The sequence below is a fragment of the Symphalangus syndactylus genome, chromosome 9, assembly GCF_028878055.3.
Source record: "Symphalangus syndactylus isolate Jambi chromosome 9, NHGRI_mSymSyn1-v2.1_pri, whole genome shotgun sequence".
NCBI classification, from domain to species: Eukaryota; Metazoa; Chordata; class Mammalia; order Primates; family Hylobatidae; genus Symphalangus; species Symphalangus syndactylus.
In genome coordinates this window covers 40,331,744-40,357,416 of record NC_072431.2, presented here as the reverse complement: position 1 = coordinate 40,357,416, position 25,673 = coordinate 40,331,744, and the positions used below count along the sequence as shown (strand labels likewise).

Here is a 25,673-nt window from a genome sequence, read left to right as displayed (position 1 = left end):
TGAGAATCACAAAACACTGCTGAAAGAAATCAGAGATGACACAAACAAATGGAAAAACATTTCATGCACATGGATAGAAAGAATCAATGTTGTCAAAACAGCCATACTGCCGAAAGCAATTTACAGATCCAATGTTATTCCTATTAAACTACCGATGGCATCCTTCACAGAATTAAAAGAAAAACTATTTTAAAATTCATATGGAATCAAAAAAGAACCCAAATAGCCAAAGCAATTCTAAGCAAAAAGTACAAAACTGGAGGTATCACCACAGCTTCAGACTATACAGTGCCACAGTACCAAAACAGCATGGTACTGGTACAAAAGAAAACACATAGACCAATGGAACAGAATGAAGAGCCCACAAATAAAGCTACACACCTACAACCATCTGATCTTTCATGAAATCAACAAAAACAAGCAATGGGGAAAGGATTCTCTGTTCAATAAATGGTGCTGGGATAACTGGCTAGCCATATGCAGAAGATTGAAACTGGACCCCTTCCATACGCTATATACAAAAATAAAGTCTAGATGGATAAAAGGCTTAAATGTAAAACCTAAAACTATAAAAAACTCTAGAAGATTGCCTAGGAAATACCATTCTGGACATAGGCTTTGGCAAAGATTTCATGGCAAAGACACCAAAAGCAATTATAACAAAAATCAAATTTGACAAATGGGACCTAATTAAACTAAAGAGCTTCTGCACAGCAAAAGAAACTATCAACAAAGTAAACAGACAGCCTACAGAATGGGAGAAAATATTTGCAAACTATGTATCTGACAAAGGTCTAATAGCCAGCATCTAAAAGGAACTTAATTCAACAAGTAAAAAAAAAAAAGAAAGTAGGCAAAGGACAAGAACAGACACTTTTCAAAAGAAGACACACACACAGCCAACAAGCACATGAAAAAATGCTCAACATCACTAATTATTAGAGAAACATAAATCAAAATGACAATGAGATATTGTCTCATACAAGTTGGAATGGCTATTATTAAAAGGTAAAAAAATAAAAGATGCTGGCAAAGGTTGTGGAGAAAAGGGAACACTTATGTACTACATGTGGGAATGTAAATTAGTTCAGCCATTGTGGAAAGCAGTTTGAAGATTTCTCAAAGAGCTTAAAACAGAGCTACCATTCAACCCTGCAATCCCATTATTGGGTATATATACTCAAAGGAATATAAATCATTCTACCATAAAGACACATGCACACATATGTTTATCACTGCACTATTCACAATAGCAAAGACATGAAATCAACCTAAAAGCCCCCCCCTTTTTTTTTTTTTGAGATGGAGTTTTGCTCTTTCGACCAGGCTGGAGTGCAGTGGCGCAATCTCAGCTCACTGCAACCTCTGCCTCCGGTTTCAAGCGATTCTCCTGCCTCAGCCACACCTAGCTGATTTTTGTATTTTTAGTAGAGAAGGGGTTTCACCATGTTGGCCAGGCTGGTCTCAAACTCCTGACCTCGTGATCTGCCCGCCTCAGCATCCCAAAGTGCTGGGATTATAGGCATGAGCCACCATGCCCAGCCTAAATGCCCATTAACAGTAGACTAGATAAAGAAAATGTGGTACATATACACTACAGAATATTATGCAGCCATTAAAAAAACAATGAGATCATGTTCTTTGCAGGAACATGGATGGAGCTGGAGATCATTATCCTAAGCAAACTAATGCAGGAACAGAAAACCAAATACCACATGTTCTTACTTATAAGTAGGAGCTAGACAATGATTACATATGGACACAAAGAAGGGAACAATAGAAACCAGGGCCTATTAGAAGGTAGAGGGGAGGAGGAGGGTGAAGACTGAAAAACTACCTATTAGGTAATATGCTTGTTGCCTGGGTGATGAAATAATCTATATACCAAACTCCCATGATACACAATTTACCTGTCTAACAAATCTACACATGTACCCCTGAACCTTAAAGTTAAATAAACGTAATTTTTATATCCACGGGGAAACAAAAAAATTGTGTGATATGCTTTATTGTTGTGGTCTGGAACTGAAGCCACAATATATCTAAGGTATACCTGTCTTCCATAATTTGCTTATCCAATTCATCCATTGAAGGACATTTGGGCTGTTTCTATGTTTTGATTTTTGTGAATAATGCAGCTATAACGTATACATGTACTTGTTTGAATACCTGTTTTCAGTTCCTTTGGGTGTAAACCTAGAAGTGAAATTATGGTGTCATATGATAATTTTATGTTTAACTTTTTAAAGAAATGTCAAACTCTTTCCACAGCAGCTGGACCATGTCACATTCCCATGAGCAATGTATGAGGGTTCCAATTTCTCCACATCTTCACTTGTTTTTGTTTTTTTTTTAATTATAGCTATGTTATTGGGTGTGAGGTGGTACTTCATTGTGGTTTTCATTTGCACATTCCTAACAACTAATGATACTGAGCAAATCTTATCATGCATTGGTTAATGTTTCAAGTCACTAAATTTTTGAGTCATTTATTATGTAGCATTATCTAACTGACAAGAAAAGTTAGCAAAATTAAATGGCCCTGTCCTCATCAGACTAACAGTATAGTCTAAATGAAAGACTATCATCTAATAATAAACAAATAAGAGTTAAGTTAGAACTGTGGTTAGTGCTATGAAGGAGCAATCTTCAGTGCTATAGGAGTACACAAGAGACCTAATTTGGGATGTTAGGGAAGGCTCCCCTGAAGGAATTACCACTGATCTAAGATCTAAGGATGAGTAGGATTTAACCAGATCAAGAGGAGGGTAAAGTGAGTATGTAAAAATGCCTATGCTGGAAGGGAAGATGAAAAACAGGAAGAGTTGAACGAAGTCACAGTGACCCAACAAAGATAAACCAAAAAATACAGATACAAGATGAGACAGGAAATACATGTAGAGGCCAGGAAATACATGTAGAGGCCAAGGCCTTGAAGGCCAAGTTAAGGTATTATACCTCTACCCAAGAGCAATGGGATACAATGGGTTATCATTAAAGGTTTTTAGGCAGTGTGTAACGAAACAAATTTACGTTTTGAAAAGATCACCCTAATACAGGATTGGAGAAGGAAAAGAGTATAAGTTGAGAAATCATTCAGGAGGTTATTTTAGTAGGAGAAAACACTTTGATTTAGTAGTAGTAGTAGTAAATATAAAAAGATGAGAAAATTCAAAAGATATCTCCATAAAATCAATTGGTGTTGAAAACGGATCGAATAAAAGGCAGAACAAGATATCAGAGATGACACCTCGGTTTCTGGTTTGAGTAAATGGATGCGAGGTGATGTCCCTCATTGAAACTGAGAATGTACACTGAGGACTAAGTTTGGGACAAGTCTGGAATTTGGCTTTAGACCTGTTGAATTTGACATGTCACCTAATTAAAGATAGTGAGTAACAATTGTACCTACAAGTCCTATGCTTAGATAAAATGTTGGGTTAGACATAAAAATTTGTGAGTGACATACATGGTGGAGATAATTGAAGTCAAGGGTGTGGATTAGGCCCTATAGGAAGAGAATGTAGAATATCAACAGAAGAAAGCCAGGACTCAGCCTTGTGGAATCAAATATGTCTATGGATTGGTGACAATCAACTATTGATGATGTCGGCAGAAGTTGTTTCTGGGGAAGAGGCAGGAGCCAGACTGGAGGGGATTGAGAAGTGAGTGGAAGGTGAGTAACTAACTCTCTAGGACAGTAGTCTTCCTTATCCACAGTTGCCCTTTTTCGTGGTTTCAGTCAACCACAATTTGAAAATATGACATACAATAAGATATTTTGGGAATGAGAGAGAGAGGGACCACATTCGCATAATTTTTATTGTAGTATATTGGTAAACTTTATTATTATTGTTGTTAATCTCTTACTGTTCCTAATTTATAAGTTAAACTTTATCATAGCTATGTATATATATAAGAAAAATATATAGTACATAGAGTTCAGTCACTGTATCCATGGTTTCAGGTATCCAACTGGGAGTCTTGGAACGTACCCCCCACAAATTAAGGAGGACTACTCTACTGTGTTAGTTATGGCATCATCTTCCTGAGCTCGTCAAACTCAATCACTCCCAAGCCAACTTGTCAGGGTTCATTCTGAGATCTTTCTGCCAGCAACCCACTCTAAGTCCAGCCTAGCCTAGGCCTGTCTCAGGCTGATGGAGAAGCCCACACCCAGACTCATAAAGCAGAAGATTCCCTATGTCCTGGGGAGGAAGTAATTTTAGGATATTAAAGCATGAAGGGTCATTTGGTCCAAATATTAATTTAGTCTGAATAGAATCTGGCTAGAAAGTGCACAGAATCCCCCCCCACCCAAAAATTGTCAATCAGATAAATTACCTTAGTATGCCGAAAATTATCTAGACTAGAGAAAATTTCAGCCAAATGTGAATTGCCTCTATTCATTAAACAAACACATATTGAACTTCGTAACACATGGGATCCCTTTCCCTGAGACATAAGACATAAGACATGGGACCCCTTTTCCTGAGAAATTTTTGATCTAGAAAGGATGTCAGAGAAGTAGACCCATGGCTACAGGGTGGAGTGATAAGAGCAAACACAAGGTAGGAGCAACCTAGACTGGGGTTTCAATGGAGGCTTTTGAGAAGATACCATTGTTGAGTGGCATTTTGAATGATGAACAGAATAAGATAGGAGGATGAAAAAGCAGAGTAGGATAGTGAAAGGCATTCTAGGCAGAAAGCTCAGAGGCATAAAATAGCACACTGCATTGGGCAGTTCAACACTGTATATCCAAAGTGCAAGGAGATGAGTCAGAGGAGGTAACCTGGGCCAGAGCATGAAGAACATTGTATATTGGTGTGTTAGGCAAGAACTTTTTGGTTTCAAGTCACAGAAACACAATACAAATAGCTTAAATAACAAAATGTGGAATGCAGTGACTCAGATACTAGAGAGTTTAGGACGTAAATGAGTTTTCCAGCATGGCTGGTTACAGTACTTGGCTGATCATCAGGAATCTTTCTTCAACTCAGGCCTAACTTGCAGTGGCCTGAATTGGATCTTGTGCCCATTCCTGAATGAATCTCTAATACTCCAGTTAGCCAAGCCTGGGTCATGTGCCCACAGTTAGTTCCAGGCAATTCAGTCAAATCCATCCGATGTGGAGTGAAGAGTGGGGCAGGGAAAAATAATGGATCAGGAGTCTTCCTTCAACTCAGGCTTAACTTTGCAGTGGCCTGAACTGGATCTTATGCCCATCCCTAAATGTATCTCTAATACTCTAATTAGCCAGGCCTGGGTCACGTGCCCATAGTTAGTTCCAGGTAATTCAGTCAAATCTATCCCATATGGAGTGATAGTGGGGCAGGGAAAAATAGGGGATGTCCACCCCACCACACAAAGAGCTTTTAACTTTATCCTAAGGACAAAGGAAGTCACTGAAGGATTGTAAGCAGGGAAGTGGGGTGATCAGATTTGCACTATAGAAAAATCTGTGTGGTAGCAGCAAAGCAAGTGGGTCAGAGGAGTTCAGATTTGAGGCAATTCTAACTCCTGCCATTGTTGAGAGGATCGAGATTAGAGCCTGATCAATGGCCGTGAGGATGGGAAATTACCTAGTTCCCTTCATGGGATTATTAAAAGAATCCATCAGTTAGCCACAATGACCCAGTTTTTTTCTCCACTTTCCACTTAGATTTTAGGCAGAAATCAGAGACACAAGGCAGAAATGGTTCCTCTTTGCTGGCAGCCACTTCTAAAAGAATAGAACAGATTTTAAATCCTTCTGATCCCTTGGCCCTACGACTCTACGTAAACGCAGAAGAATTCAACCACACGTGCATATGCTTCGTGCCACCAGTGTGAGGATTCTTGATATATAACATCATAGTGTGTTTCTCTATACACATCTGAAGTGTTATCTTTGACTTTATTCAATTGGAGATAGAACTTGGAGAAACTGAGAGTCATTGCCTATTGCCCAGCATGCACCCTGACTTCTGGTTTATGGCATCATCCCACGAAATGCTGCCTTAGATGTATGGAAAAGGCCACATGTGATTATCTTAAATATGTACAGCATTTTAAGCCTACAAAAGCACTTTTCTTACACATTAGTTCATTGATTCCTCCCAGAAACTCTGTGACATAGAGAGTAGTACCCCCATTTTATAGATAAAGATAAGAGGCTCAAAGAGGGGAAGTAAATTGCCCCAGGTTCCACTCTAGGAAGAGGCTCGGTGGAAGAGGAGAGCAGGTCTTTGTATTAAAATCTTACTTCTCCCATGAGGTCTACTTTTGAGTAATGGTTGTGAGCCAGATTGCCAAATTTAAAATCTCAGCTTGCTGCAGATTAGCTAAGTATTTTAAGCAACAGATTCCTATAATTTGCTGACCCTCAGTTTTCTCAATTGTGAATAGAATTTTTTTAAAAAATTTACCTCAGAAGGTTGTTGAGAGGATTAAGCAAGTAAATACAAACATATAAGATGATCTTATAGTTTATTGTCCAAAACAGTATATTTCTGAGAGTGAAAAGAGGTACTAAAAATGAGGAAAATTCATATTACTTTTGAAATAATGATGCACAGTTCAATTAAACTTATTTACTGACTCCAGAAAATATTCTAAACTTTTTGATGGATCTATAAAATAGTTCTATTCAAACACTATTTCAGAAATAATTTTTTCCCAAAAACAATACATATCAGTATATATTAAGCCTAAATTTTTTGGCTTTCTGAATATTAAAAAATATATATAAGCAGAATATTCATGTTAGGACATAATCACATTCTTTAATCAGTTGCTTAGCTTTATTTGGCCCTTTTCTTGCAGGCTATGTCTCACAGATCTTGGCACATCTAGTTGGTCCACTGAGTGGCCATCAGGAACCGCACTGTGGAGGCCGGGTGCAGCGGCTCACACCTGTAACCCCAGCACTTTGGGAGGCCCAGGTGTGTGGATCATTTGAAGTTAGGAGTTCGAGACAAGCCTGGCTAACATGGTGAAACCCCGTCTCTTCTGAAAATACAAAAATTAGCCGGGCATGGTGGCGCACACCTGTAATCCCAGCTACTAGGGAGCCTGAGGCAGGAGAATCACTTGAGCCCGGGAGACAGAGGTTGCAGTGAGCAGAGATCATGCCACTGCACTCCAGCCTGGGCCACAGAACGAGACTCTGTCAAAGGAAAGGGAAAGGGAAAGGGAAAGGGGAAGGGGAAGGGGGAAGGGGAAGGAAAATCCAGGATAAAAGCTAAACTAAACAGGATACAGCAGGAGATTCCCAGGAAAGCTGAATACATAATTTATGTACCCTAAGAATAAAGCTCTAGAACAAGGTCTGGCTCACAGTAGGCAATAGGTAAAGACTAGCGATTTTTATTGGTTTAGCCTTCATTATTGTTGTTGCTATTACCATGGTACCGGTTTTGTTCATTTATTATAAACAGTTCACTGAGCTTTATAACTATTGTCTTGTTTAATTTTCCCCAAAGCCCAACTGCTGCATTCTTTTACTTCTATCTGCATGGCCCTTCAAGGCATCTGAGTGGGTAATCCCTGGATTTAGTCTGGAGTCTGAATCACTACACTGTGCTTTCTCTTCCTATTCTCTATTCCTGTAGTTGTTTTAGTATGAAGCACAATCTACTGGATATAATCTGACATACTATCTTATATATTCCAGATGTTTATGTTAGTCACCTCCACCCCGAGATTGGAAATTTCTTGGGAGCATAGACCAGTGTATCAATCACAGTTTTTAGATGCAAGCAACAGGAACCAACTCTGGCTAATTAAAGCAGAAACAGGATTTATTAAAATATATTACATAGCCACAGAATCTACAGAAGGGCTGGAGAACCAGGCTTAGAGGCTCTGCAGCCCAGAACAAGGCCCCAGATCCACCACAGAACTGGTTGGTCCTGTGAAAACAAACAGCATCACTGGACACAGCCCTCCCAACAGCCACATTGCTGGACACAGCAGATAAACTGTTGTCACAACCACTTCAGAAACCTCTAGGTTACTGCTGTGACCATCAACCTCCCTAAGATAAAAATTCAAGTGTTCTGAGGTTTTTTGTTTCATCAGTTTCCAAAAAAGAGGTGAGTGCACCCAATTGGTAGAACCCAGTCACATGCCCATCCTCCAGCTGAAAGAAAGCGAGTATTTGGTATTTTCACCTTCTTTGGTCATGAGAAACATTGCTTTGTATGGGAAAATTCCTACAAGCCTAGGGAGGGTGCTCAAGAACTAGGCAGTCAAAACTCAAGATAAATGTCTCCTGCATCCATGACTTCCTGTTCGTTAGTGTCACTCTCAGAACTGAGCACCATTGAACCCTGAAGACTTGCTGTCTGCCGACATCACAAATTATCCAAGTGATGCTGTGGAGATTAATTTTAAAAGCGGCACTTCAGACAACAGTGAAAAATGGTAATGTAGCTATTTTCTCATTGGCATATCCGAATATTAGCATCACAGAATCCCTTTCTATTCAATCTCTTTGGTAGTACAGAGGTTCAAAGTAGTCTACAAATTCACTGAGAAACTGAGAACCAAATAATTTATAGATGACTATAACTACTATAAGTTTCTTTGATCTCTCAACTTTCAGGCAAAGCAGGAAGAAAAACAATAAAGGAAGGGAAAAGGCATTTTGCATCCGTTAATCAAGTGGCTGCTTTGCAATATAACACTTGGCTCCTTCATAGTCACTGTTCAATTAAGTCTCAACTCTTTCCTACCAAAGCCTGATGATTTCAGGACCACTGAGGTTACAACAGTTGATGTACAGGATCTTTAGCACCATAGCACTGAGTAAAAAACACCCAAGAGAAATGAGAATTAAAAAGCCCAAGGGCCATAATCTAAAGAAGCTACCAAAGAGCACAAAACATACAAGTTGACCCCAAACAACCTGAAATAAAATGTTCCAACTACCACTCATCAGACAAACCAAGGCCACAATATTGATTGGGATATGACAACTTAACAGCAAGTTGAGAATTGTTCCCAGACACCAGGCACCTGCCATAAGGCAGAGACTGTTGACTTATCATGGTTCCCATGCTAGACACTGACAATCTGACTTCCCAAATATTTACGTGCCAGGCACTTCACTTGGTACTTTGATGCAAAACCAAGGTATATAAATTGCCATCCCTGATACTCCCAAACTTATCACCTGTAGGAGGTGAGAAGTCAAGAATTCAAATGGCTATAAGGCAGAACATGGTAAATGCCCTAAAGGTGGTACAAAGTGCATATGGATTCAATGGAGGGAAAGAACATGGAAGTCAAGAAAGGCAAATGACAGGAAGAGAATGCAATGAATGCCTGAAACCTCCTTGACTGCAAGCCATTTTCCCAGATTATGAAAGACAGTTAGGGCTGAAACAGATCCTTCTACAGATTATCTAACACAACCCCCTCTTTTTAAAAACTTTTATTTTAGGTTCAGGGGTACATGTGAAGGTTTGTTATGTAGATAACATACCTATATTACACAGGCAAACTTGTGTCACAGGGGTTTGTTGTACAGATAGTTTCATCACCCAGGTATTAAGCTCAGTACCCAATAATTATTTTTTTATGCTCCTCTCCTTCCTCCCACCCTCCACCCTCAAGTAGACCCCAGTGTCTGTTATTCCCTTTTTTGTGTTCAAAAGGTCTCATCATTTAGCTTGTAAATGAAAACGTGCAGTATTTGGCTTTCCATTCCCGCATTAATGTGCTAAGGATAATAGCCTCCTGTTCCATCCATGTTCCCACAAAAGGCAAGATCTTGTTCTTTTTTATGGCTGCATAGTATTCCATGGTGTATATGTACCATAGTTTCTTTATCCAATCTGTCATTGACAGGCATTTAGGTTTATATTGTTGCTATAGCAAACAGTGCTGCAATGAACATTTGCATGCATGTGTCTTTAGGGTAGAATGACTTATGTTTTTCTGGCTATACCTAGTAATGGGATTGCTGGGTGGAATGATAGTTCTGCTTTTAGCTGTTTGAGGAATTGCCATACTGTTTTCCATAATGCAACTGCCTCTTTTTTGCACCTAACATGAGGCTCTCAAGTTAAGTGGCTAGCAGAGCCAGAATTAGAGTCCATGTTTTCTGACTCCTACACCTATATAATCCCTTAGAGTCATGAGACGCTTAAGGAAAAGAAAAATTTCCCATCCTTTCCTGTGCCTTAAATGCCACTTCTGTCCTTATGTCCCATTTATGGAGAAAGGCTATTTGATCTTGTCACTTGGCAGTGTGGCAGTGAAGTACATATGTTGGAGAGGAGGGTGGTCACAGGGACACAGAGACTCTGAGGGTCTGTCCTGATATCCTCCAGAGACAGCTGCTTAGCTTAGCTGAAATGCTGACCAAACCCCTCTTCTAAGAAAGGCCCTCAGCACATAGGTGGGTGGAGATGGTTGAGAAAAGGCCAAGGATTGTCAGTATCTGAACCAGGGACTGAGTCTTTCTTGGAAGTAAGTACTGAAAATTCAATCTGAATCTGAGACAATTTGGCTGGAGCTCTGTCTGAGCAGAGATGACCTCAGGTGACTCAGGTTCAGGATATCATCAGTGGGCACCTAAGGACACAGTGCAGGACAAGCTTGGCAGCAGCATGGAAAAGGGTGAGAACGCCACACACTTTGTCCATAGCCAAGAAATCAGGGCTGCGGAAACCTAATTGGGCTTTGAAATTAGCACTTCACGGAGGGGAGATTGATTCCTCCTTGGTTCTGTTTCCCCGACGCTGGCAGCAGATTCTGTCTAGTAATTAGCTGGTGATAGTCCATATCATTTCCTTCCTAGGATGCTCCAAAGTTTCACAAAGCCTGATACACTTACATTAATTTTCTTTTTTCTCAACTTTCTGGGTATGGTGTTTTTGTTCTTGTTTGGTTTTGTTTAGTTTTGGTTGCAAAGTGGGTTAATTGGCCTCCTTCACTCATCTAGTGAATTCCTTTTTTGATTTTCAGATATTTTCTTTCCTTTAATGTTAAGACCAAGAACTGGCAATTAGTAAGTATCTTTGACCTCAGGCTAAAGTCTCTGGGTTTTTATGTTATCATTAAGCTACTTGTTCATCAAGGGCTTCTTATGGGAACATGTTTCCTGCAAATAATAGGCCCACTGCAGTTAGTTTTGACTGGTTTGGTCTTACTAGCACATTTACTGCCACCAAAACCACAAATGATTCTCAGAACATCACATCCTGATCCAATTATCCTGAGTCCTCCAGTTCCCACATCCTTCATCCTTAACTGTCAAACTTTCTGAAGATGACTCTAATAATTTCTGCCATGTGCTTAAGTCTTTATGGCATGTCTTTTTATGAAAGATTTCCTTAAAGATGCATCATGGTCAAATTTCCTTTCCTACTGACCAGATTGAGCTCAAGAAAGAAGGGAAAACAGTCTATCTGAATCCCAAACATCCCTAGATTGTCATGGCTACTGTAGTTAAAAAAAAAAAAGTCACTTTCTGCGACAATAGTCAGACATCATGGCACTTTCTAGATGCCAAGACTATGCTAGATACCTTAGGAGCACCACATAAAGAGATGATTTTCTCCATAAATCCTTTGTACTTTTACCTTGGAGGCAATCAAGAGGCAAACTGGTTAGCATGACTTAGAATCAGGAGGCTATATGTATTCTTAGCTCCATGTCTGACAGCTGAGTGTGCCTCAGTTTCCTCTTCAGTCTCCTCCTCACAGTGCAAATAGACTGGAAAAGATCTTACCATAGAGACTTTAGAATGTCTGCAAGTGCAAGAATTATTTTTACGGGACATTTCTCCTTTAGTCTACGGCAATGAATGCATATCCTCATCACTTTCAAAGACAGTGTTGGCTGGACTCAGAATCAAGACATGAGTGATCAGTGTACTTCATCTCCCTGTCGCAGCCTGGCAGGCGAGTGCAGCTTATCCTGCTGGCAAAAGAAAGTGCACCAACTCAGCTCCACTCGCTTCGTGAGCTTCAAGGTTCTTAGTCCCTACATCCATGTCTTCAGGGGCAGCTTGATCAGCATAAGAATTTGCTATTTTCATAATTTGCAGAATAAATTAAAATATGAGAGATTTGTTTTAGATAATATGTTACTTTCCTAATTGGAAGTTTGAACACTAAAATATTGGCATCATGTTCCTCTGAACTCTTAAAATTGAGGTTGATAACAACATGTCATGTGCAATGAAACCAGATAACAGAAGAAAGGGAAACTCTCATTTTTTGTTTAGATGTTATTAATGTGTCACACATTTATACACATGGCACCGCGTGGGAGGTATGATTTTACCCATTTTACAACTGAGGAAACAGAGACTTTCTTAAATTTGTACATTTTAGAATAATCAAAATTCTACCTAGACCTGTCAGATATCAAATTTCCTGATTTTTCCAACGCAGCAATTCATCCAAAGGCAGTCATATTATCATTCTATTATAGATCCCTGACTTCTCAATTCCATTCTTAAAGCCCCTTATCTAGCACTATTAGACCTTTTTATTCTTTGTTAATAAACTATTTGCTTCTAGAAAGACTTTGCCTTCTTGAAAAATATTAAAGATCCTAAAATATCTTAGGAAATTGAAACACTTTAGAAAAACAAACAACAACAAAAACAAAAAAAACACTGCCTGAGTAAAATCTTTAATGGTGCAACATCCTATGGCCTGACAAGCGTGGTGGGGCACGAGCGTCGTCTGCTGAAAGCTGCTTCAGCCCTTTAACCTAGGTCAGCTTGAGATGAGTAGGATAGAAATGAGGAGCTGGAATATGAAAGTCCTGACAGATTGATACGAGTATTCAATTCTACACACTAATATGAATGGTGACAAATTCTCAGAAATCCTGTTTTGTCAATAGAGATTTTAGGGTATTAGAAACCATGCTCACATAAGCTGGTGTAGACATTCCCCAATCAGCTGGTCCTATTGGGTTCTCTTGAGTACTAGAATTTGAAATATATGGATCAGTTTGAGAAGGTCTCAAGCCCATGTTTACACAAAAATAATTTACTTATGTCACCTCAAAACAAAGGTAGTCTTCAGAAAATTTGGTAACCCAGTATTTGAGGTCTCTATAAAAGAATTGGTCCTCACTATCTGCTCCTTACTCTCCTAATCCTGTCCTTCATTGGCCTCCAAAGATGGTTAGCAGATGGGATTCTCTCCAGGCCAAATATATGGCCACATACTGCTAACCCTCCTCCATGATACCCCTTCCCTTTCCCATGACACATATTGCTAATTACAGTACTCTTTCCTGTTACGGCCAGATGTAGCCTCAGAATCCTTCTCAACATAGCTTCAGATGACCACTAGCAATCATTTGGAATTGGCATTCAGAAGGTCTATGCTGCCAAATCGCCCTAGGTAATGCTGAATGGTGAGCTTCCCTTGTCGAATTCTCCCAGAATCCAAGTCACTGTTCAGAGAAGCATCCAACAGAGGATGAGAGAAGAGCTTTGTTCATTACTATCTTAAGAAAACAGACTTGGGAATGAACAAAGCTCTCGATCTTTAAAATGCTTATAAATCACCCGTGGATTTGTTAAAATACAGATTTTTATTCATAATCTCTGGAATTTATCCCCTCTTAACTTTTCCTCCTTTAGTTTCTATCTCTTTAATTATTTGTGCTGCATCTTGAGAAATCTCGGGAGTTAGTGTTATAGTGCAATGGTTAAACGCAAGGGCTCTTTTTAGATTCAAGACTAGTTGTGTGACTTTGGGCAAATTACTTATCCTCTTGGCCTTAATTTCCTAATCAATAAATTGGGAATGAAAAGAGAACCTACTTTATATCATTCTTGCAAAGATTAAATGAAATTATACATATTAAATGCTTAGGATAATGTTGGGCACAAAACACTCAATATCAGATAAAATTAATATTTCAACACGATTTTATGATTCACTAATTGATTCTTCAGTTATGTCTAGTTCACTATGTCGAGTCTTGTTACATCAACAACCTTATTTTTTATTGCCATTATTTCTAACTGGTTCTTTTCCATAATAACCCATTCTTGATTTATAACATCATATTTTTATATATCTATATAGCTATCTATATGTCTATGTGTAGATGCTTTCACCTCTTTATCTCTTTGAGGTTATTAAATGTATTTACATTTTTGATTTTATAAAATTACCTTTTTTTACTTCCTTAGATGTAAGTTCTTTTTTGAAATTGTGCTTTCCTGTCTATCTGGAGGTTTTTAGCTATGAACTTATTATGGTCAGGAGATTTTTCAAGATTTCAAAAATAATCTGTTGGATTATAATTTCCACATAGGAGCTTTGAGCAGGGAGCATAGTGCCAGTACACAGGCCTCACTCAGGCATCTGTGTAGAGATCACCCTGGGGGAGAATTCAATTCCAGGCCCTGTCCCTGCAGGCACAACCCAAGCCTAGCCCATGGGTTTAGTACAGATGTCACTGCCATGACTGCTGGCCTTGTGCTGGCTGCTCAGCTCTCACTTCAGGTGGCTCCACTGTAGACTGGCAGGGCAGTTCCACTGCTGGCCATCCTCTGGCCTCAGATACACCCACCTTCTTAGAGCCTTTTCTTATATCATCCAGGTTCAGCCATTTTTTTCAACTGCTCTGAGTCCTATTTGCATTTTTTTTTCTGCATTATTCTCAGGCTCCTCCCATGTGCTTAATTGCTTCCCACGCTCACTTGTACCACATAATCTCCTGAACCCTGTCCCAAATGTTACAATTATATTTAATGAGGCAAGATATTCTGTGTGTGAGGGGGGAGGGTGGGGGGCAGGGTCTGGCTCTGTCGCCCAGGCTGGAGTACAGTGGCGCAATCTTGGCTCACTGAAAGCTTAACCTCCTGAGCTCAAGTGACCCTCCTGCCTCAGCCTCCAGAGTTGCTGACACTATAGGCATGCACCACCACACCCAGCTAATTTTTGTACTTTTTGTAGATGCGGTTTTGCCATGCTGCCCAGACTGGTCTCAAACACCTGAGCTGAAGCTGTTCACCCTCCTCGGCCTCCCAAAGGGTTAGGATTACAGGCTTGAGACACCACGTCCAGCCAAGATATTCTTCATCAGAAACACTTAGGAACAAGTTTGTCTTCCCCTCCCTATTTCTACAGCCCCAAGTTGCAGAAGTTTTCCAACCCATAGTCTTTCAAAATCCCCCAATCTCTCCAAGCCTCCCATTTCTCTACAGTCATTCTTACAGGAGACACCAATACCAGAAGCTATTTGGGCCTTGGCAACACCAATCACTGGGCATGACAGCCAAGTCTTGAAACCAGGAAGGAGGAGGGGGCAATAAAAGTGCCAGCAAGTGGAGAAGCTTACCATATTCATACAGATCTCAGCTCTCCACAGCCCTTCCCCTTGCTCTATGGCTTTTTCTTTATAGTTGCTACAGAAGTCCTCTACAAGATATAGCTCAGATGTAACACTTTAGAACACACTAACCATCATGAAAACCTCATGGTAGATACTTTTTTCCTCTCTCCTGTGGTATGGACTGGAATCTTAGTAACTGTTTCTCCTTCCAATCACACACACACACGTTAGCTTGTGTACAGACACACACACACGCACACACACACACACACACACACTTCTCAAGATGAAAAAACTCGTGTGATAAGACTTGCTGCCTTCTTCCATGATTCATTTCCCCCTTTTCCATATGCTCTCTGCCTGCATAAATACCTTTAGCCTATTCATTAATTCCCTGGTAAATGTATTCAATTCTTCCCTCTGTTCCTTTTTTCCAACACTCCATTTGCTTTTTAGAAGTTTTAGCTCTAACCTTATGCTCTCTGTCTCTCTAACCCTGCAGTGATTGTCACTGTCTTTCTGTGTTTCTCTTTCCTCAAAGTCTTGTAAAATAGAACATACTGCAAAGCAGTGGTGTTCCTGGGATTTAGCATTTGGGATGGCAGATGGGGTGGTAACAAATCTGCTTGTGGGGGCTGGGTACATCCCCCAGCACTCCCAACCCATTACATACATTTCGAATGAAAAATATTAAAGATAATGGAATTAAAAGCACATTAATGTGCCACTTAATCTATTTAGGAGAAGTTGAGAAAAGAAACTCTTTACTAATACTTAATCTAGTACAACTCACATATAGCTAAACATAATCCCCTTGATCGGCAAGCAGGTATGAGAGATTTCGCTTTTGTGATCTCACTACAACTTAGCCATTGATGAAGAAAACATTGGCAAAGGCAGCTCCAGTGTCAGAAGTTAAGGTTGGCTGCCAATCATGTTTCATTTAGAATCTCTTCTTGAACCCTGGTTTTTAACTCACTGTTTTCACTCAAACTATCCACAGACTCATTTTTTAATAAGACCAGGATGGCTGTTACCAAATCTTAATGTTATAATTATTCCTTTTTACATATTCCTCATTTAGATTGTAAACTCTCTAAAGAGTAAGGACTGTCAGTCTGTTCCATGGGATGCCCGTGTGCAAAGTAGGAGGGAAGTAGAGCACCTCCTATCTACAAGGAATATGCACTGTGCAGGCATTTCACCTCTTCATTCTTCTGTAATCATTGCAACCACCTATGTTCACAGATGTCAGTATGGAAGCTCATGAAGGTGAAGTAATTTTACCAAGATCACAAAACTAGTAAGACAGCTTGGATGCAAACCCAAGTCTTGACTCTAAAGCTTGTGACCTTTACACCACACTGTGCCACTCAATGCTGCACGAATACATGATGAGTGATGAATGAATGAATCAATCAATCAAACAAGCCTGGACCCAAGGCACTTAAATTCTGCCAGTTCAACTTTCTGATTGCAAAATAAAGGGTGGCAATTTAATAGTGGATGTGAAAAATAAGACTGTTCCGTGAAAAGAATGATATGACCTCTAAATTAAAATTTTCAACATTTAGATATGCAAAAAAATAACAGCAATAACTCTTCTTAAAATACTAGAAGCTATACCAGTTTTATTATCCCATCTGACGACTGAATGAAAACAGAGAGACTAAGAGAGGCCTGGGTCAATGTCATATGGGCTATCTAGAATTAGAACCGAGAGCCTTTGAAAGTGGCATCCTCTGTCCATCAATCCATAATTTTTAAGATACTAATGTGCAATTTTTCACCACAAGCCCTAATGGAACCTGTACCAGGAGTAAAACTTTATTATCAATTAACCAATATTGAATACCTATCAAGGATAGACATTATGTGAGTGCTGTTGGGTTTTCTAGAGTAAAAAAGCAGACTTCAGCTCCAGCCTCCTTTATGATGTAACCATAGTGAAGCTAGAGAATTACATCGAGCACTGCAGATGGTATAGAATATCCTAATTACAATTCCAAACTGCACTAAATGCCTTTCTAAATAGAAAAAGACCCAGATAAATTAATCTGAAAGGACATATAAAATTGCAGTCATGGGGAGATAAATCTTTCATTAGCAAATCTTTCCATTTGTCTGACCACTTCTAAGTAACTTTTAGATCACTAAGGATTCACACACATACACACACAATTTTCCATGGCTTATGAAAAAATAAAAGCATTTCCATTATGTTCTGTTTCTTTTGAAGAATACCCTGAGGAATTCTTCTAAAGTTGAGGCAAATCAGCATACACAAATACATCCATTTACAATCTCCTTGGAAACTAGAATTGCTGGTCAATTCAGGCAGCAAGCAGTAAAATGTTTTGTCCAGGTTTCCTTGAAGAGAGAAAAATATTGTGAAAAATTTGAAGGAGGATATACACTGAGTTGCAGGGTTTGATGTGCTAGCCTCTAAGGAACTACATTTCCATGCACCAGAAAGACTACTGCTTTATGCCAAGTCTACATGCTGTGCCATCAGAACGAAATACGCCAAAGAAAAATGATAGTAAAAATGGCTACCATTTATAGAGCATTTAGCAGGTGCAGGCACTACACTCAGCACTCTACTTATATTACCTCATGTAATTCTCACAACCACTCCAGGATGTAAGCATTGTTTTCCTCATTTTACAAAATAAAACATGGAGTCTCAGAGAAGTTAGGCAGATCACTTGAGGTCACACAGCTAAGAAATGATAAAGTTTTATGAAACTTGGTGCCTGTCCTCTGAACACAATGCTGCATTTCCACAGGCACAACTGTGTTGTCAACAAGACCACCTTGCCTTCCCTCCCCAGCTCAATGATATAGTTACTGCCAAGCTTCAGATAGGATTTTCCATCAAAAAATGCTTAAAAAGAACCACAGATTTCCAGCAAAGACATGGAACTGCTAAAACAAAGATACGGAAACTGTTCCCACTGATTATATGGTCATTTATTTACCTATTCCTCATGACTCACTTCTGCAAAACTCTATACTGTAATGAAAAATCCACAATGAGGAAAGTAAACTATTTGTGCTCTACCTCTAGATGGACAAAAAGATGAAGAGGCATACTGACACACTCACGCACACACAAATGGAAAACACAGATTTGTTTTGACAACCTATTATACTACAAAAATATTTATGAATGTAAGCTTCAGTGAACTGCATCCATCTTCCAAAAGCACGCATACCCCGCCAAAGGCTGCTGAGATTCGGGGAAGGTGAGAATACCCTCCCATTTAACTGCCTTCAGGCTGAGGGGGGCACAAGAGGGAAGCCTCCAGTTTTCCATTATCAGGGTTTCTCATAATGTCGTTCTTTTCACAGAACATTCTTATTCTTCACATCCACTGTTAAGTGACCACCCTTTATTTTGCAATCAGAGAGTCAAGCTGGCAGAACTGAAGTGCCTTGGCAGCTGCAGAGATGAAACTCAACTGAACAAACAGATTCTTAAGTGATGCTTAGATGGAAGAACTTGGACATGGTTCAGATTTCTTAAAAATTCATTTAAATGTGTGATTGAATCCTGCTCATTACCCTCTCGGCTGTATATTATATATTCAGCTCTTTTATTGTATAATAATATTGAGGGTGGAAAATAAAGGTACAATATTACCAACTCTTATTATAGAAGAAGAGCAGCTTTGTTTATGTCATAAACAATAGTCAATAAATGCATATAAGTTAATTTTTCACAGCAGTCTATACCCAGAACTTGAAATATGCTATTTTGTTCTTTGATCCAAATTTCTTGAGACAAATAAAACCTTCTGTATGGTAATCAGACTAAAGTTTTGGAGTAAACAGTGTGTGAGAACATGCAGGCCCAATTTTACAATGTTGCTTAATGGGGACCAATGACAGATGACTTTACTACAGCACTGCCTGCCACCTCTCTGACCTCCTTTCCAAACACTCCTCCCCCCTCACTCACTCTGCTCCAGCCATTTAGACAAATTTATTTTTTTTTTAATTTTTATTTCAATAGGTTTTTGGGGAACAGGTGGTGTTTGGTTACATGAATAAGTTCTCTAGTGGTCATTTCTGAGATTTTGGTGCACCCATCACCTAAGCAGTGTACCCAATATGTAGTCTTTTAGACCCATTTATTTTCCATGAATGTCCCATGCATACCCTTTTCTCACAGTCATCGCATTTGCTATTTCCTCTGCCTTAAACACTCTTACACCAGACGGCCACGTGGCTTAACCCCTCACTTCTTTTAAGTGTCTCTTCCAATGTTACTTTCCATCTTCACCCACCACTCTCTATCCTCCTAAACTACTTAGTTTCTTCACATTTGCATCATCTGATGTATATTTGTTTGATTCCTGACTTTCTTCTCCCACTTGAAGGTAAGTTCCAGGAGCAAAGGGACTTTGTTCACTGCAGTAGCCCCAGCACCTGGATCATTACTTACACATAGCAAATGCTCATGAATGAATAAAATGATGAATATCCTCAGAACCAGCTTAGGGCTGGGGGCACACTGGGATGGTGGCCTAAGATGCCCATCTATAAAAGGGGGCTGAAGCTTCACTGAAAAAGATAGTGAGATAAAGGATATTTATTTTAGAATTCCTCTGCAAATATTTATAGAGGGAATACTTTGATAAACCACATAAGTCAGGGGGAGGATGAGCCACCCTCCCACAAGGGTGTTGGCTAAACTGCCCTGAAGGAGGGTAAGTACAATTCACTATAGGAATCTTCTTCTACTGAGTGGAGTTTTCAAGATTGAGTCAATTTGCTTGGGTCTAATAAAGAGAGGTCAGAAACAGCCACCAGTAGTTCTCCTTCTCATCTCTTCCCTATGTGTTGCTCAGTCTCCCCTCTACATAAATGTTACATGAATAGTTAGATAATACTGGCTTGAAGGTATGTCATATCATCAACCTGTCCTGTGTACCTACGTACCTTTCCTCTGTTCAATAATCTATGGTGCTTCTCTATTATCTTCTCTCTCATATTCAAACTCTTCAGCTTGGCCCTTAGTCCCTGGAACCGATGAATATGTTATGTGACATGGCAAAAGGAACTTTGCAGATAGAAGTAAGGTTCTGAACCTTGAAACAGGGAGATTAGGAGATTATCCTGTATTCTCTAGTTGGGACCAATGTAATCACAAGGGCCCTTAACAGTGGAAGAGAAAGGCAGAAGAATCAGGGTGATACAGCAGATGAGTGAGACACTGGAGTGATTTAAAGTATGAGAAAGACTCAAACTGCCCTTGCCAGCTTTGAAGATGGAGGAAGGGATCCATGAGCAAAGAAGGCAGGTGGCCTCCAAAAGCTAAAAACAACCACCATCCAACAGCCAGCAAGAAAACAGAGACCTCAGTTCTATAACTACATAGAAGTGAATTCTGCCAACAACCTAAATGAGCATAAATGCAGATTCTTCTCCAGAGCACAACTGCACCAACACTTTCACATTCGTCTTATGAATTCCAAGCAGGGAAACCAGTTGAGCCCACTAGACTTCAGGCCCAGAGAACTATAAGATAATAGATTTGTGTCATCTTAAACTACTACATTTGTGATTATTTGCTATGGCAGCAATCAAAATCTAAAGCTAAACCTTTAGCGATCTGGATCCAACTTATGTATCCAAAACATCCCAGTGCTCTGAAACATGAATCCACTGCTCCAGTCAAGTGGGTCTCCTTTCAGTCCCTAAACATGCTCATTTATTTTTAATCCCACACTGCTTCTCCACTGAAACCATTTTTCCTGCCATACCAATTCAAATCTGGTGCTCTAAGGCTGAGTCAGATGCAAGTCTCAACTCTTTCACCTTTTAATTGGTTGCTCAATATGACTTTCCACTTAGGGACTTCCAAGTGTCACCACATGCTTCCAAAAATTATATATTTGGGGGCTGGGCCCAGTGGTTTTCACCTGTAATCTCAGTGCTTTGAGGAGCTGAGGTGGGAGGATGGCATGAGCCTAGGAGTTCAAGGCTGCAGTGAACAATGATCATAGCACTGTGCTCCAGCCTGAGTGATAGAGCAAGGCCCTGTCTCTGAAGAAAAAATAGTATATACTTTTATCAACTGTCTTTATCATTTTCTCTTCCAACAAAACTTTAAGCCCTTTGTGAGCTGAAAGTACATCTCCTTTGTTTCTAGCAAAACATAAAACAACAGATACACAGGAAATATTTCTTAGGAACTTGCTCACTTCACTTTAAAATGCCCACCTGGAGATTTTTACATATAGAGAATATTTTCTAATTTGCTAAAATGACAAAATTTGAAAAAGTTTTCACAGCATAGTTGATTTCAGCTTATACCATAGATCAGGTGAGCCGAGTCCTAACGATATGATCCGGTGTCAGGAAGTACTTAATTGCATTCATATCTATCAACTGGATATTCTTTGCAAGGACAGAGTCCTCACCTGACACCTGCTTTCCCACTTTATCCTGTTTCTGAGGACTTCAGTGCTAACGACATGAAAATCATAATCATACCATGTGGGGACAGCTCACCAATGCTAGTGACAGCAGTATTGTGTCTCATTGCCTAAATAACATCTCCAGCTTTCATTACAGTAGACAGACCAGATAAACAATGAAACCTGTTGTCCTCTCAAGAATAAGCTCTCATTTTTCATAACAAAGAGAAACTGGGCTGAGTGCTGTGGCTCATGCCTGTAATCCTCAGACTTTGGGATGATAATCAATGAGTGCAAGACTAGCCTGGAAAACACAGTGAAACTCCATCTCTGCAAAAAATTAAAATGTAAAAAATTAGCCAGGCAAGGTGGTACATGCCCGTAGTCCTAGCTACTTGGTTGGCTGAGGTGGGAGGATCACTTGAGCCTGCGAGGTCCGGGCTGCAGTGAGCTATGATCATTCCACTGCACTGTAGCCTCGGTGACAGAATGAAACCATCTCTAAAAAAAACAAAAAAGGAAAAAATAGAAAAAGAAAAACTACAGAAAATTTGAAGTTTTCATCTTGATTCTAAGAGGCTTTTTTTTTAAGGTACAAAATTATATTAAAACAATTACATAAATTTGGGGGGTATTTAAAATTAAAATATCATATCATCACAAGAAAGATGAAGAAGACTCCTTGCTTTGCGCTTGAGCAACCAAGAAAAGTTAAAATCTGTTTTAAATCCCAAAAATACAAAAGAGACTTGCTGGAAATAACAATGCTCAGTGCTCGAAACCCAAGTCAATCTACACTGTGGTTATATCCATTCAAATTCTAAAGCCTACAAAAATGCCTTTGTTAGAGCAAAGGGGAAAAATTCCACCTCGGGACAGTTATTCAAGATGAAAGAAAGGTGTGTCTTCAGTGAGAGAACTGCCTGCTGTCAGATGATTTCTTGCTAATGTTTTTAAAGATTATGGACTTAACTTTCTTGGTTTTCTGGTAGCTGAATCTACTCTTGCCTCCTCTCTTTTTATGCTTGCCTTCATTGCTGTTCACATTCACGTCAACAGAAGGAGGCACCTTGAAACCGAATGACAGAGCAACTTGAGGCAAATTTAAGTTATTAACATTAAAAATCTGTCTCAGAGAATGAGAATCATTTACTCGTATGTATGACTCATATGCTTCCTGGACTGACTTATGAAAAGTAGTTCTTTTTCGTTAATTTTACAAACGAAGACAGAATGTCAGAAATTTTAGGCCAGGAAAAGTCAAATTCACTTAATGGAAACTTGGGTTGCTTCAGGTAACAAACAAAACCCAATTCTTCTGGGCAAAAACTGAGCAAGGCATGCCCTCTTTCATTTAGGCCCTGGCTATTGTTCCCCAACGATGAACATATTCCTTAGGGTCATCTGGAGGATAATACTGAACAATCCAGCCAGGAATATCTAGCCCTCTCCCTGCCTCATCTGTACACAATATCCCTGAATCTGCATTACAGAACTGGAAAAAATGTAATTCTACACATAATTTTGCTTCTGGAAATGAATGGCTGAGGTAGGCAAGTCAATGTACTTCCCCAACTCCTAGTGGTGTTTTACGGACCTACAGGATGAAAAGAAGACCACCAGTTTCTTCTTTCAGTTCTTAAGGAATATAAAGAGCAAAAGGAATCTTTTTTCAGAGGGACAAACAACATATCCCTGCTTGAGACCATCCACTGTTGGAGTAGCTTTATCACCATCAACACTAGCATACATTTGTTCCTTTTTTTTTTTTTTTTGGAGAAATCCTTGCCAGGTCTTCAAGTTTTTTAGTTTGTGTGGCAGAAAAGGGCATAGTCTCCATTTTCAAAGAAGTTTAATAATTTGCTTTAATTTCTCTTCAAACCCAACATCCAAGATATCATTAGCCTCATCCATAACCAGACGCTATAGGTTTTCATACTTAAATCCTGTAGAATTCCACATACAGTCCAGGAGATGGCCTGGTGTGACCACAACAGTGCTGATCCCATTTGCAAGCTTCTGTGCTTCAGCAGATCTGTTACTGCCACCCATTATCAACCCATGCATGTGCACATGGTGAGTCATTGGCTCCTTAAGAACACCAAGAGTCTGCAGGACAAGCTGTTCAATTAGTGAGAGAATAAAAACTCCTGTTTCATTTCTGGACATGAACTTTAACTTAACAATGAGTTCAAATGCAGGGATGAGAAATGCCAGGGTTTTTGCCACTGCTGGTTTGTGTAGCTGGTGGAAGATCCTGCCTTCCATAAGTGGCCCATCATTTTTATGCTAAATTTCAGTCATGTTGGTAAAGCCCATTTCTTTTATTGCCTTCAAAGTGTTTTCACTGACAAAATTAGAGAAGAAATGAAGTATCCTCATCTCTCTCATTGTCTGGCTTCCCCCCAGTTTTCTGTTTCTTCAGGAGCCTCGATACCGTCTTCTTCGGATTCCCCTTCGTTTTCAGTTTTTGCTTTTTTTGTATCACGCCCAGCATTAGTCACTATTTTTCTCTTGTTCTTCCTTTCTTTTTTGATTTTGAATCTAGAGACTGCATTGCTGCTTCTGCACTGGTTAATATGGTAGATTTCTAGTTTTCTTTAACTTTTACATTTTCTACTATTTCTTTAGACATGTCTCCATTTGGGGCTTCTGACAAGCCCACAATCATAACACGTTTTAGGGATTTTTTTAACCTTTCCACGTCCCACTGTTTCTTCTGACACATCTCCATTTTGAGACTCCGATAGGCTCACATCCAAAGCCCCCCGTGGCTTTAGGTTTCACTGCCACCATCTGAAGTTCTGCCTCTCCATCTTCTTGCACAGGAGTGTCATCTGTAGGTAAGATGTGTTCTTGGGGAGACGCCTTCACATCTTCACAGCAGCACCACTGTACGGGTCCTCTGCTCTCCAAACGGCTTTTCATTAATATGCATGGCACTGAACAAACTTGCTTTATGGACCTCATATAAGCAATCTGAAAGGTAGCAAGTTGTAAAATATCCATTATACTGTTCGGTATTTAAAAACATGTCTGTGAATTTTATTTATCCCATAATTGTCCTTATTGCACTCTTACAGATTACCAACAGATTTAGACACTATTCAGTAAGAAAACATTGGTTTTTTTATACCAATGCTGCCAAATTTTATTATAAATTGCATCTATTTTAATACAGAGTCATTCAGGGAACATCTACTGTGTACTAACTATATGGTTAAAACTTTCCACTTGCTATGAATAGTTTAACTGAGATTGAAACTTGGTTTCTCCCCTTCTTCTAAGAACATAAAGCCTCAGTGATCTGGCCATTCCCTAACTTTCCAGCTGTAGTTCCTACCAATCCCTGTCCACACAAGATACACACCATGAGGTCTGGGTTCTGCGACCTCGTTCATGCTGTCTTCATTGCCTAAAGTTGTTCTATCTCCTAACTCCCCCAGCCTAGTTAGTTAATCCCAATTCAGCCTTTGGAACTCAGTTTAATGTCACCTCATCCAGGAAGCTTCCTTACCTGCCCCTGCTTCACTTAGACTACCTTACCCCCTAAAGATTATGACTTTTTTGAGGGCAGGAATGAGATCTTTTTCGGTTTTGTAACCTTGGGACCTAAAATTGTACCTGGTACATAGTAGAATCTCAATCAATACCTGTCGAAAGGGAAAGTTTTAAGCATAGCGGTTGTTAAGTAGCTTGTAAGAAAGTCAAAACATGGATGCAAATATTAAATATCAGCATAAGATGTATCACAGGATGGAATAAGTATATTTGTTTCCTGGAGCTGCTGCACAAACTACCACAAATGTGGTGGCTTAAAACAGAAATGTATTCTGTCACAATTCTGGAGCTCAGAAGTTCAAAACCAAGATGCTGAGGAGACCACACTCTCTCCAAGGGTTCTAGGGTAGATTTCTTTCCGTGCCTCCTTCCTAG

At 39.6% G+C, this 25,673-nt stretch overlaps 1 long non-coding RNA gene and 1 pseudogene across 1 annotated transcript in view; both read right to left on the bottom strand.

Moving 5' to 3' along the window:
- LOC129489435 (uncharacterized) overlaps nt 1–25,673 on the bottom strand; it is a 294,613-nt gene that overhangs the window by 144,245 nt on the left and 124,695 nt on the right. The gene's annotated exons all lie outside the window — the stretch shown is intronic.
- On the bottom strand, nt 22,645–24,580 carry LOC129489431 (ATP-dependent RNA helicase DDX18-like; annotated as a pseudogene).